The 11985-nt window shown below is 43.9% G+C and overlaps 1 pseudogene; it reads left to right on the forward strand.

Annotated features, from left to right (window-relative positions):
- Window positions 1–840: 840 nt before the first annotated feature.
- On the forward strand, window positions 841–981 carry LOC138568150 (small nucleolar RNA SNORA49; annotated as a pseudogene).
- Window positions 982–11985: the final 11004 nt, after the last annotated feature.

Consider the following 11985-nt stretch of genomic DNA (forward strand, 5'->3'; position numbering starts at 1 on the left):
GGAATCCTAAACACACCTGTTTGGAGTCTATTTAGTGCATACCCTTCCGTCCCCTTTGAACTATGAATCAAGGTATATACTTCTCTTCTTTATAATCCCCAAAAATGCTGTTACTTTTATACATACATTATTTACAACACAGTCCCTCCCCCTGTTTTTGCCACTTTCAATGTGCTACTTATGTCTGCGGCTTAGCTCGAGTCCCTCTGCATTGACTCACCCTCAACCAACCAGTGTGCCTTCCGTACACGAGTCACCTGTGGTGACCGGACAGGAATTTCGTCAAAGGGGTACCTGCCAACCGTATCTTTTACACGTGTATTGTTGTGTGCCATTCGCCACAAACATCTCTGCATTCTTCTGGCTAATGGCAGAATCAGCCAAAACATAACAAATCTGGATCTGAACCTAGGTCGACCTGAACCGTTCTCTTCTAACAACATGTGCTGTAGCACCTTCAAGCATCTCTTGTGTTAGATGGAATTACCAATAAAGATCTCAGATCAAATAAATGGACAGACTGAAAGAAAAAGGCAAAGTACTAAAGCAGGGTGAACTGGCAAACATCTATGATGTCATCCTACGCGGAAAACCAAAAAACGTATTAGCAGGAGGGATTGGTTAGGGGAACATGAAATCTTATGCAATGTATTTGGTTGTTACTTCATTGCGTTCTTTTATCCATAAGACACACCTCAAACTACCTCTAAATACATATAATACTGATTATAGCACACAAAATGGTAGCGTATTGGTCTGTGCAAAATAGGGCTTCATTACGACTTTGGAGGCAGCCATGGCACTTTTAGCACCATGGATGCCTCCAAAATTGTGTCCGGGTTCCCTGAATGGGTAATTACTGGGCCATTCTGAGTGTGGAAGGCCCGGTATTTCCTCCTTCAGGGAACATGTGCCCGGTCCTTCCCCATTCCCATTGGAGCCCCCATTAGGCTCAATGGGAATGGGGAGGGAACTAACAACGGGCCCGTTGTTAGCTCCCTGATCCCCTCGCGGGACCCGCTATGGACATCTGGAAAAACCAGACGTCCACAGCGGGTCCCGCGAGGGGACCTCGTAATAGTGCGGAGTGAGTTTAACGGTGCCGGCACCATTACCGGCACCGTTAAACCCATTCCGCACTTCTCGTAATGAGGCCCATAGTGTAGCAGGTTGCCCCATCGATCCACTAATTGGTTGGCATTCTCTTCCAAACTTGGACTCTCTGCTCGGCTAGCAGCACATAAGGAAACCAAACCCAGGTGCTTGAATCACATCAGATTACTCCCTACTTTCCCAATTAGTCCATCATCTCTCATCAGACTGGCCATGAGACAAAGTTTCTAGTCTGTAGTTAACATTGTAGCCAGCACTCTGTTCTAGGACGTTCAAGGGAGTGAAAGCACATCACTATCATCATCCGAGGCTTAATGAATAGCCATTGTTTTTTGTACTTCTTAGTCAAATGTGAAGAGACCATGAATGTGTCCATTTCAGCCTCTTATTTGCTGCTAATTGATTTCATTATACGGAATGCCATTGCTCCTCTTGCCCTCTAGAGAATTAATCACTCTACCTTGTCTAGACATTATACACTTTTAATTGTCCAATACTTGGCTCTTGCAGATGATTTCTTCTTTAATCTAAGATAAATATGTCTCCTGCATGGCTTATCCGTCTGCCTACCTTTGTGTTTTGCAGCTATTCCTTAAAAAAAGCATCCTTGACCCAAAGCCAACATAGACTGTTTTTTTGCACCCAAAGCCATTCTTCCATCGCCTCCTGACACTGTAACCCTGATCTGTTTCTGAGGTAGCTACATTGAATGTTTACACGAGCCGGCCTCCATTTTTCAAATATGTGCGTCCTTGCCATGTTATATATTCCTCTATAGCAAGCTTCTATGTTTCTTTTCTACTTTGCATTACTCCATATTTACACTTACTGGTCAGCAAGTTACTTTGTCTTCTTTTGCATTCATGATTACTTTATAATTTGGTACATTATTCTCTTATTGCTTCAGTTACATCACCACTCTTAAATATTTTCATATTTTCTCAGTATACCATTGTATATCTTCTTTATGACATCATTCTTTCCACATCAGATTTCACTTAGCGCTAAATGATGTCCAATGGTGCGTACTGACATCCTTCCATACGGCATCCTGCCCACACGTTCAGTGCAAGGTTAGATTCAATACAGTTGTCTGAGTGCATATCATCTCTTGTACGCTCGATGCGGTATAGGCATAACACATGGAGTCTCACATAGAGCCCTTCTTCTGCTGTTCCAGTATGACGGTGGTGAGGGTGCGGGAGTTAGGGAAAATGTGTCCATCTGCAAGCCTAACAGAACATAGACTGTGAAAACTGTTTTGGGAATAAATGAACCTATCCCACGTCCATTGCCAGACATGATCCTTTTAATAGAAGTGCTAGCACCTGATCACCTAGCTATGTTTCAACCGAGCAGGGGTGCATAACCCATATGGTAACACACATGAATAGTTCTCCAGGAAATACTTTGTACCAGTCAGAGCACATGCTATCATAATAACTGCTCTAGGAGTTGCACTAGTAACACAGCCAGGTTTTGGAGGAGAGGAATGTGTCACCCTTGCCATGTCATAAAAGCTCTGTTGGGCACTAAACTGAGTCAACTTTAGAATATTGCATGTGAGAGAGACATAGATTAATAGATAAGATCATGACAGCAGGGTGCAGTCCACTTATTGAACTCTGTGGTAGCTGGTTTTCAGCTTACAGTTGGATATATTATAGAGTTATTGGGCACTAATCAAAACATTAACCACCATTTTGGTGGAAACAATGGACACGCAAGGAAAAACAGAGTCAATGAGTTTTGGATTAGCAATATCTGGAGGAAGGGAAAATCATGACACTTGTAAAAGGAGCAACCGACAGACTAAATATGTCTAGGAAAGTGGATTTACTACCCACTGAAAAAGAGAGGAAACTCCATTTTGGGACAATTCAGTCACATATAAGACTGTAAGTAGATTTTACCTGAGTAGACCTCTATGATAAGGGCTAGATAAGACCCAAAATAAAATAAACAGGAACAAGGTGTTAACCATGTTGAAAATCTGACATAGCCTGAACCACCGTCACAGTTCAAGGACAATGCAGAAGGTGGCACAATGCAAATGTGTCAATATAGCATAGGAAGACTATGAGGTTCATGGCTCCAGCCATAATCAAACAACCTTTTCTGAAAAGGAGGTGTCCAGACCTAGGCAAGGAACCAGTTTGAGTAGGGGTTCATGAGGAAAAGGTAAAGGTGGAGTAGGATTACCTATCATCTAAGAGAACACATGCAAGAGAACCACACATGTACATTATTTATTTATTGCATTTGTTGACAGCGCCTAGACCCAGAGGTATCACAGCACTGGTACATGATTGTTAAACACAGACAAAAGTAGTCAGGAAAGTCTCACGGATCCTAGCCATACTTGTTGAAAAACAGAGTTTTCAGCTTTATTCTGAAGGTACTGTAGAAGGTATTTTCTTGTACATGACGCAGTAGAGTGTTCAACAAGGTGTATGCAATGACAGGGAAGCTAGCTCTCAGAATCTCTTCCTTGTAAATATGTTTGTGTTCAGGGCCGGAGTGGCAGAGGATCGTAGGCATTGTGATATTGATTTTTATATATAGGTTGATAGAGGAAGGCGGTTGCAGCGTTGTGAATGCATCTTTGGGCTAGCAACAAGATTGTACACTCAATGCAAACTTTGATGGGCAACCATTGGGCATCTCTCTTTGCTTGAGAGATGTGGTCCATCCACTTCAAGTTGCAGGCCAACCAAAGGGCATTGTTTTGGATCAATTGGAGCTTGTTAAGGTTCTTGGATGATGAGCCAGAGAGGATAGCATTTCAGTTGTCCAGTTTGCTACCAATGATGGCTCTAGCTAAGGTAAGGGGATTGTCAGGGGACAGCAATGTTATGCTGAGGTTGATCAGTTTAGTGGAGTAAGATGCTGAGGAGTCAAGGGCTTTAACATGTTTGTGCATGGATAGCTCAAAGTCAACGTGGACGCCCAAGGTTTTCACATGGCTGGAGATAGCAACAGTGTTGTCATCTATGGAAAATGATACGAATGACGGGACCAGATATTTGATACAAGAAGGGGAGCCCACAATCAGAAGCACTGTTTTATCATCATTTAGGCAAAGATGATGTGGAGCCAACCAAGCCTGAAAGATGCTGTACACACGATTAATGTTGGCAGAGTCAACAGTGTAGTTATCAGTGATCCTCAGCCAGATTTGAGTATCATCTTCAAAGTTTGCGTAGGAGATTTTTAGATTGTCAAGGTGGTGAAACAGGGGCTTAGTATACATATTGTAAAGTATCAGAGAAATGCAGGAGCCTTGTGGGACACCATATTGTACCAGGATGGGGTTTCGTCTTTACAGAGCCGGCAAAGACCATAGAGGAGCGCTGGCTGAGAAAGGGTTTGGCCCAGCTAGCAGCATCTCTGGAGAAGTTGAGTTGGAAGGTAAGGTGTTGACAGAGGATTTTGTGGTCTATGAGGTCAAAGGCCGTGGAGAGTTCCAGAAGGAGGAGGATAGAGAGTTCACTGGTGTCTCATATGTTATCCCTCAGGATCTTAAGGTTAAGGAGGGCTGCCTCAGTAATATGTCTGGGTCTAAATCCAGATTTCCATGAGACATGTAGACTGTGGTCCTTCAGGTAGGTTTGGAGTTGAATGTAGGCAGTACGATCAATTATTTTGAGAAATTAACATATGGTCCTTAATCAGTAACATGGCATGGAATGGATGGGATGCAGAGTAACTCTTACTCCAAATAATAAGAACGACTCAGGAAGTTGGCAAAATTGTGTCCAACTGTTTTTATTATCAATTGTCTAAAACTAGCAGTTACAACGGACATCAACTGATGTACGCTCGTATTCTCTCAGCACAAATCACATAAACACAATCCTTTATACTAAATATTCCTCATACGTGACATCATACTATGTAGCAAATAAGAACAACTGACAGGGAGTTGTGGTTGGCTCAAGGAGAACATCTAAGTATACTTTCTATAAAGGGTAGAGTTGTGATAGGACATCTACTGTCTGGTGGACAACTTAAGCCTGCCTCTATTACAAGTCCTCCTCAATACTTATTAAGTACGCAGAATACTATTGGTTCTTAACCTATAAGGACTTTCATTATATGGCCTTCTTTAATTGGTTGGAATACTCATGAAATGTCTGGAACATCCAGTACACTAGCAGTGCGTAAACACAAACCCAGGTGCCAAGGGGTGAAAATGACTTCACCAGCCCACCCAATTCGTCCCACATCTCTCATCGCCCATGCCTTCTACCATGCTCACTGTCTTTGAACTTGGCCTTGTATTAGTTTCTCTGCTCTGGGAATATAAGGGAGTATGGGTACATGCTTATCATGGTTCTGGCCCGCATGCCCACTTTCTGTTTTCATCCTCGACTCAAGTGACAGGAGACCGCAATTTGGCCCATTTCATAGCCTTTAATTGTCTTGAATTAATAAACATGGCACTAATGGTGTTCTTTCCTCATGCTTAATCAAGGAATGGTCTGGCTTCTCATGTTTGCTGCCTTTGAGAACATTCAACCAGTTCTTGGCTGCTTCCAGTCTTATAATCAGGCAAAACAGCCTTTCTTTCTTCCATCATGCTCTCAGCGAATTCTTTTCTGGGACACAGTTTTCAATCCTTTTCCTCCGTGGGTATTAGTTTACTAAAATTGTGACACCGATGTTCAGTTCCTTTATATGTATAATGGCGGCTTCGCCTGCAGTCTATTCACTTCATCTAGCCAGTTTCTATGATCAGTTAATCTATTTTTGTTATGGCATCTGTACCGTTATTTAACTGGTTTGCATTGTCTTGAGTGTGTCACATATATGCATGCAATATTCTTTCCTGCACAGGAAAATTTACTCAGTTCCTTATTTCAACATATTCGATAGAGTACATACATCTTCTTCAACCGCTTTTCTCAGTGCGTCATGCTTATCTTTGTGACATCATAAACTTTACCTTTTCTTGTTTTCCTATTCCTTCGGGAACCTTTTCTAAGAGATTATAATCTCTTCAGGCATACATCTGGTATGGCTTTCTTAACTGATATCTTTTACTGGTGTCAAACATGGTGCAGGTACAGGCTTCCAACATGCCGGTAACGGGGGGGTGAGACTTCCTGCAGAGGCATTTGGCTACTCCTCTACAGAAGGTATGGTCCTGTTGTGATGTGTTGTTAGTTAGTAGGAAGGGTAGGGTCAAGTGAGTTTTTTTTTAGTAAGGGAGTGACCCAGGCTTCTTTGGTGACTGTGGGGACTGAGCTGGTGGCAAATGAGGTGGTCATGAATTTAGATATGATAGGGGCCAGCGAGTCAGCGCACATTTTGATAACATTGGCGGGGCAGATTTCTCCTTTGCATTTCGATGATGGATAGGATGTCAGAGGGTGACTGGCGAGAAGTGTATTATTATGGTAGTAGAAGAGTCAGATTGGTGAGGGGGATATGGTTTAATGCGTGAGAGCATAGCTTTCTTTAGGATAGTTTTGTTTCTAAACTTGTGGGTTTTCTTGATCAGAGCTGATTGGACAACTGTGCACCAGGCCTTGTCCACAGGGAATCGGGCAGTGGGGGTACTGGAGATATGAGATCTTTAAAGAGTGTTGTAGATACTGGATTTGGTTGAAATGATGGGTGCTTTGTAGGTCTTGGCAGTAGAGAGGAAGGCCTCTTTGTGAGCTGAAGAAGGAATTTTCCTCCAAAGGTGTTCCTGTGCTTTTTTTGTTTCTTCTGAATGTGAGTTGTTCATCTGTGAACCATTTGTGGCTGGTCGACATTTTTGGCGTGTGTTTTTCAGGGGTGCATGGTGTTCCAATGTGTGTAGTAGCGTGTCATTGTAATCTGTACGTAGGCCATTGGCATAAGTGTTGTTGGGCAGTGATGGCCAGTGATGCAAGGATGGTACTGATGGTGGGTTCTAGTTGTTCCATGGTGAGTTTGCGCATATCTCTAGACATTATGGTGGAGCAAATTTTGTCTTTGCGCTCTATAGAGGATTCTTGCACTAGGAGGAAGTGGATTAGTGAGTGGTCTGTCCAGGGGTGGGTGTCGATGGTGGTGATAGTGAGAGGTGTGTTAAGGTTCAGGATACAGTCAAGGATCTGGCCTTTGGTGTGGGTGTGGGCGGAGACGGCTTAGGAGAGGTTCATCTCTTGTAAAGTGGCGGCGAGAGTATACATATATACACACATGTATGCATGGAGGAGGCAATAGATATTGGCCTGGGAGCTGTGAGCTAATGGTAGAAGGTAGATGAAAGTTTTGGGGCTGACTACAAAGGGAGCATACTAGGTTTGTGAAATAGGAGGATTTGGCAGAGTCCAGTGCAGAGGTTAGGGCAGCACAGTAATTTATGTAGGCTAGGAGTAAGGTAGGTTGCCATAATTTGTGCCGGCATCACAGGTCATGGTGCATGTTTGTTTTGAGGAACTGAAAACATACATACATTGATGAAGAATATACATTCTCTTACCACAGAAGACAAGAAAAAGGGCACACCATTCAACAGTGATCAGATACCTGGTAGAACAAAAACAAAAGTTATAGACAAAACAAACAACGGTTCTACACACTACCCATGGAAAACCTCCAGACCCAACAGACAATGTGAGAAATGAAGGAAGCAAGTAACTAAACTGACATTTTCTTTTAGATTTGTTGTTATTTGTAGTTATTTGAGGAGCAGTATGTCAATTTTGATCAAACATAACTTACAATAACACATTTAGAAATGGGAGAGGCATTCCCATGAAGGGTTCCTGTACAGTAGCATAAAACGATGAAAACAAGTGGCAAGCTAGTTTACAAGGGTGCAAAAGAGTCTGACATATACAAGGGACACAACAAAACAAATGGACACATACATATATAAGAAAACAGGTGACTTACAAAGGTAACACAAGGGGACAAGTTCTTCAAATTAAAACAGAGTACTATTTAAATATACAAAATTACATTATTAAGCATTATTGGAGGCATTGGTGGGGTCAGGTAGGGAGGATGGCAGAGAGGGCATTGTGAGCTCCCACTTTAGCAGGGTAGTGAAATATAAGATGTGCTTTGAAGAGATCCACAGTTGTACTGGATTTGATTGTTATGAGCAGTTGGTTCCAGTGGAGCAGGGATGAAGAAAGGAGGCGAAAGGAGGCTCAGGGAGGGCATGGGATGGTGAGGTTGAGTGCTTAGGAGGATCAGAGGGAAAGCGATGGTAATTAAACTGAGATACAATCAGACAGGTACTGAGTTGAAAGACCATTGATAGTTTTGCTGAGCAGGAGAAGGAACTTGAAAAGAGAGCCGATGTGCATGGAAAGCCAACCAGCATGTTTTCAGTAGGTAGAAGTTGGGGAGGATATGGGTAGATTGTAGCAAGTTTGAGTAGAAAAGTTGAAGATTTTATCTAGAGGGAGGAAGGAGTAGAGAGGAAGACCAATAAGTAGGCTTGAGCAATAATCAATATTGCTGAGCATGAGAGTGAAGATTAGAGCTGTTGAAGAGTAGTTAGTAAGAACAGGACACATATTCTGGATATTGAAGAGGTTAATAAAAAAAGCAAAGACAGTGGTAGTGAGGAATTGATGCAATTGTAGGATGATGTCAAAGATTACCCCAACAATGTGAGCCTTGGCTGAAAGAGAAAGAAGGTCAGGCGGAAGGATATAGGAGAGGGTAGGGTAGGAACGGCATTGAAAGTTGGGAGAAAGACTTCAATTGTTGAAGATTTCAGCATGATGTAGCAGGGAGCTATCCAGTGGTGAATTGTAATGAGACAGTTTGTAATGTGTTATGAGGTGGCTGGGGTGAAGAAGTAAAAGGAGGAAAGATATTTAACTGTCATCAGCAAAAGGTGATAATGGAAGCCAAAGAATGAGATAAGCCTTTCTAAGGCTGACATGTGGAGGTGAAGAGCAGAGGTCTGAGGACTGATCCTTGGGGGACACCAGCAAGTCAAGTAGAGGGATGGGGGTCACAAATTTAGGAATTCCAAGAGAGTTTAAAGGATCGACCTTTCAGGTAGGAGGTGTAACGCTCACCTGAATCCCTCGGAGGCGCGGGTCTGGTCTGGGCGTTCTCCGAACCTTCCAAAGTCACTCGCAGGTGTTTGGCACCACCCTGGAAGGGCCAGCTCCTTACTGTGATCTTAATCTGGAGAGTGAGATGTCTGCGGGCAGAGAAGAAACAGGGGTTAACGTCTGCCTGACGGGGTTTCGGCCCTTTCCCCTTCCTGACACTCCTACAACTCTCCTAGGCCGCACGTGCTCACCTTAGGTAGGTAAAAGCGGCGCTCTCCATCCTGCGTCTGTGCAGGGGCGCTGTAGCCAGTTACTTCACTGGACGATAGTTCAGCCTTTTATTGCGGAGGTAGAGTCCAGAAGGCAAGACCGTCGTTAGCTGCACGAACGGTGAGTGCCTTATATGAGTCTTTTTATTGTCCTTTCAGAATCTTGCCTCTTTTGCAGGTCCGGTATGCTGATCCGGTAAGTGGAGAAGTCCGGAGTTTTTGCAGGCAAGCAAAAAGTTCATCTGAAGTTAAATGCACTTTTAAAAGTCTTTTTTCCCTTTCTTTCAGGTCGCGGTGCAATCGGCGATGAAATATGATGCCGAAGGATAGTGCCGGAGGATGGACAGGTATCACCACTTAAGGCGCGTGAGTAGAAATGGAGTCCTGAGCTCTAATAATGTCCTTCTTGTATTTTACAGGTGCGGACAAATGGCGCTGAACGGAGCTCGCGGAGACCGTGGCACAGGTAAGCAGATATCACAGAGTTATCGCTAACCTGTATTCTTTGTAGTTGCAGATGGCTGGAGAACGAAGAATGGCGGCTCGAGGCCTTGGAAGGCGCCGGAAGGTGGTAAGAGCAGCTCTGGTACTTTCTCGTGCTACTCTAATGTTCTCGTTTTCCTTTTCAGATGTCGCGGAAGGCTGGAGCTGGATTCAGGAAGGTAAGTTGAAGATTTTCCTGTTTTCAGGTGCAGAAGAAGAAGAGCAGCTGGAGCCGACACGGTGAGCGTCCTGCTGCTATTGCAGAATAACGCGAAGCATGTGAAACCAATCGGGTGTGGTTTAAATAGCCTTCAGTAGTGCTTAGGCGTCTTCTTCCACAGCTTTCAGAGGTAAGAAAAGAGTTCCAGTATGTAATTCTTGGGAGTGGTGCTGGCCCCACCCAGCAGTTAAAGTAGTCCCAGCAGGATTGGATGAAGAGTTCAACCTGCAGGTAGGAAAGCAGCATGGTCTGCAGGAGGTAAGTCCACCCAAGCACCAATCCTTTTTATATGAGCCCGGCGCTTCCAGTGCCGGGACTGGGTCCCTTTATGAGCATGAGCCTGGCGCCGCTGGCGCCAGGACAAGGTCCAAAAGGCCCCTACGGGGGCCGGCTTGTGCCTGGAATAAGGGTCATGACCCTGCTTCCAAGGATGTTGGGCTAGGTCTGACACCTTGGAGGCAGTGGTCATGACAGGAGGTGATCCAGGCAATAGCAGATTTGTGAAACCCAAGGCACTGGAGAGTGAGGAGAGAGTGCGGTCGACAGTATCAAAAGTGACAGAAAAGTCCAAGAGGCTGAATATAGAAGAGCATTTGGAGTGGTGAGCATTGATGAGCAATAGAGAGAAAATTGGAGACCTGCATGTCGGTTGAGTGTTTACTATGGAAACCAGATTGAAGCAGAACTCCAAGGCCAATATCCTGAAGGTATTTAGTGATCCAGTTGAAGACCATATGCTCAAGGACCTTTGAATAATGAGGAAGGAGGGAAACTGGTCAATAGTTTGCTGGGATGCCTGGGCCAGCCGAGCATTTATTCAATAAAGGTACAACAGTTGCAGATTTGAAGGAGACAGGGAAGTGTCCAGATTTGTGAGAGAGGTTGAAGAGCTCAGATAGATAAGCACAAGTGATTGAGACAAAATATTTGACCAATTGGGGAGCAAAAGATCGAAAGTTGCACAGAATGGGTTGGTGCTTGGTATGGTGGGTGCTAATTCAACAGGAGAGGTAGGGTAGAGGTAGGTTAGAGTAGAAGACTGAGGGAGAGAGGTGGTGATCAGCAGGAGTGCTGCGGTGGGAGATAAAGAGGAAAGACTGTGAGAGTGTCACAAATGTTGAAGATTTTAGATCAAAATTGTGAGAAAAGCCATTAGCAGAAAGGAGGGAGGAGATGGATACTGGCCTGGGAGCTGTGAGATAATATAAAAGGGTAGATGAAAGTTTGAGGGCATATTACAAAGGGAGGATATTAGATTTGTAAATTAGGAGGATTTGGCAGAGTCCAGCGAAGAGGTTATGTCAGCAAGGCAGTTTTTGTAGGCAAGGAGTAAAGTAGATTTTTGTAATTTGTGCCAGCATCGCAAGTCACAGCGATTGTTTGTTTTGAGGAACTGAATTTCAGAGGTGATCCAAGGCACGATATGGTTGGTCAAATGGAGTCTTAAGTGCATTGTCAAAGTCAGAGAACACATAGTGAATGGAACAGGCATGTATAGGGGAAAGATACAGGGAAGAGCAGAGGTTCTCACATTATCAATGTAAGGGACAAGAGAGTCTTGCCTGAATTTCTGCTTATTCATTGAAGAGGGGATATGAGAAGTGGAAGGTGGAGGGACAGAGCCGTTTAAGTGAACAATAGAGTGATCTGAGGGAGCGGGGTCAATGGAGAGGTCAGAAGAGGAAAGTGAAATGAGAAAAAAAAGACAAGTTCAATGAAGTTCCGATCACAGTGGTTAAGTTTTTCATGGCGGGAGTAAAGGGAGCAGTCAGATAGGAGGAGTTGAGTTCAAGGTCGGTGGCAGTAGAGGCCTTTGGAGATTAATGTCCCAACCAAGACAATGGAGATGTTGGTAGGAAGTGACTAAAGGAGAATGGTCAGATCATGGAGAAGGAGTTGA

Source organism: Ambystoma mexicanum, chromosome 2p (genome assembly GCF_040938575.1).
Source record: "Ambystoma mexicanum isolate Mex_15411 chromosome 2p, UKY_AmexF1_1, whole genome shotgun sequence".
Lineage (NCBI taxonomy): Eukaryota > Metazoa > Chordata > Amphibia > Caudata > Ambystomatidae > Ambystoma > Ambystoma mexicanum.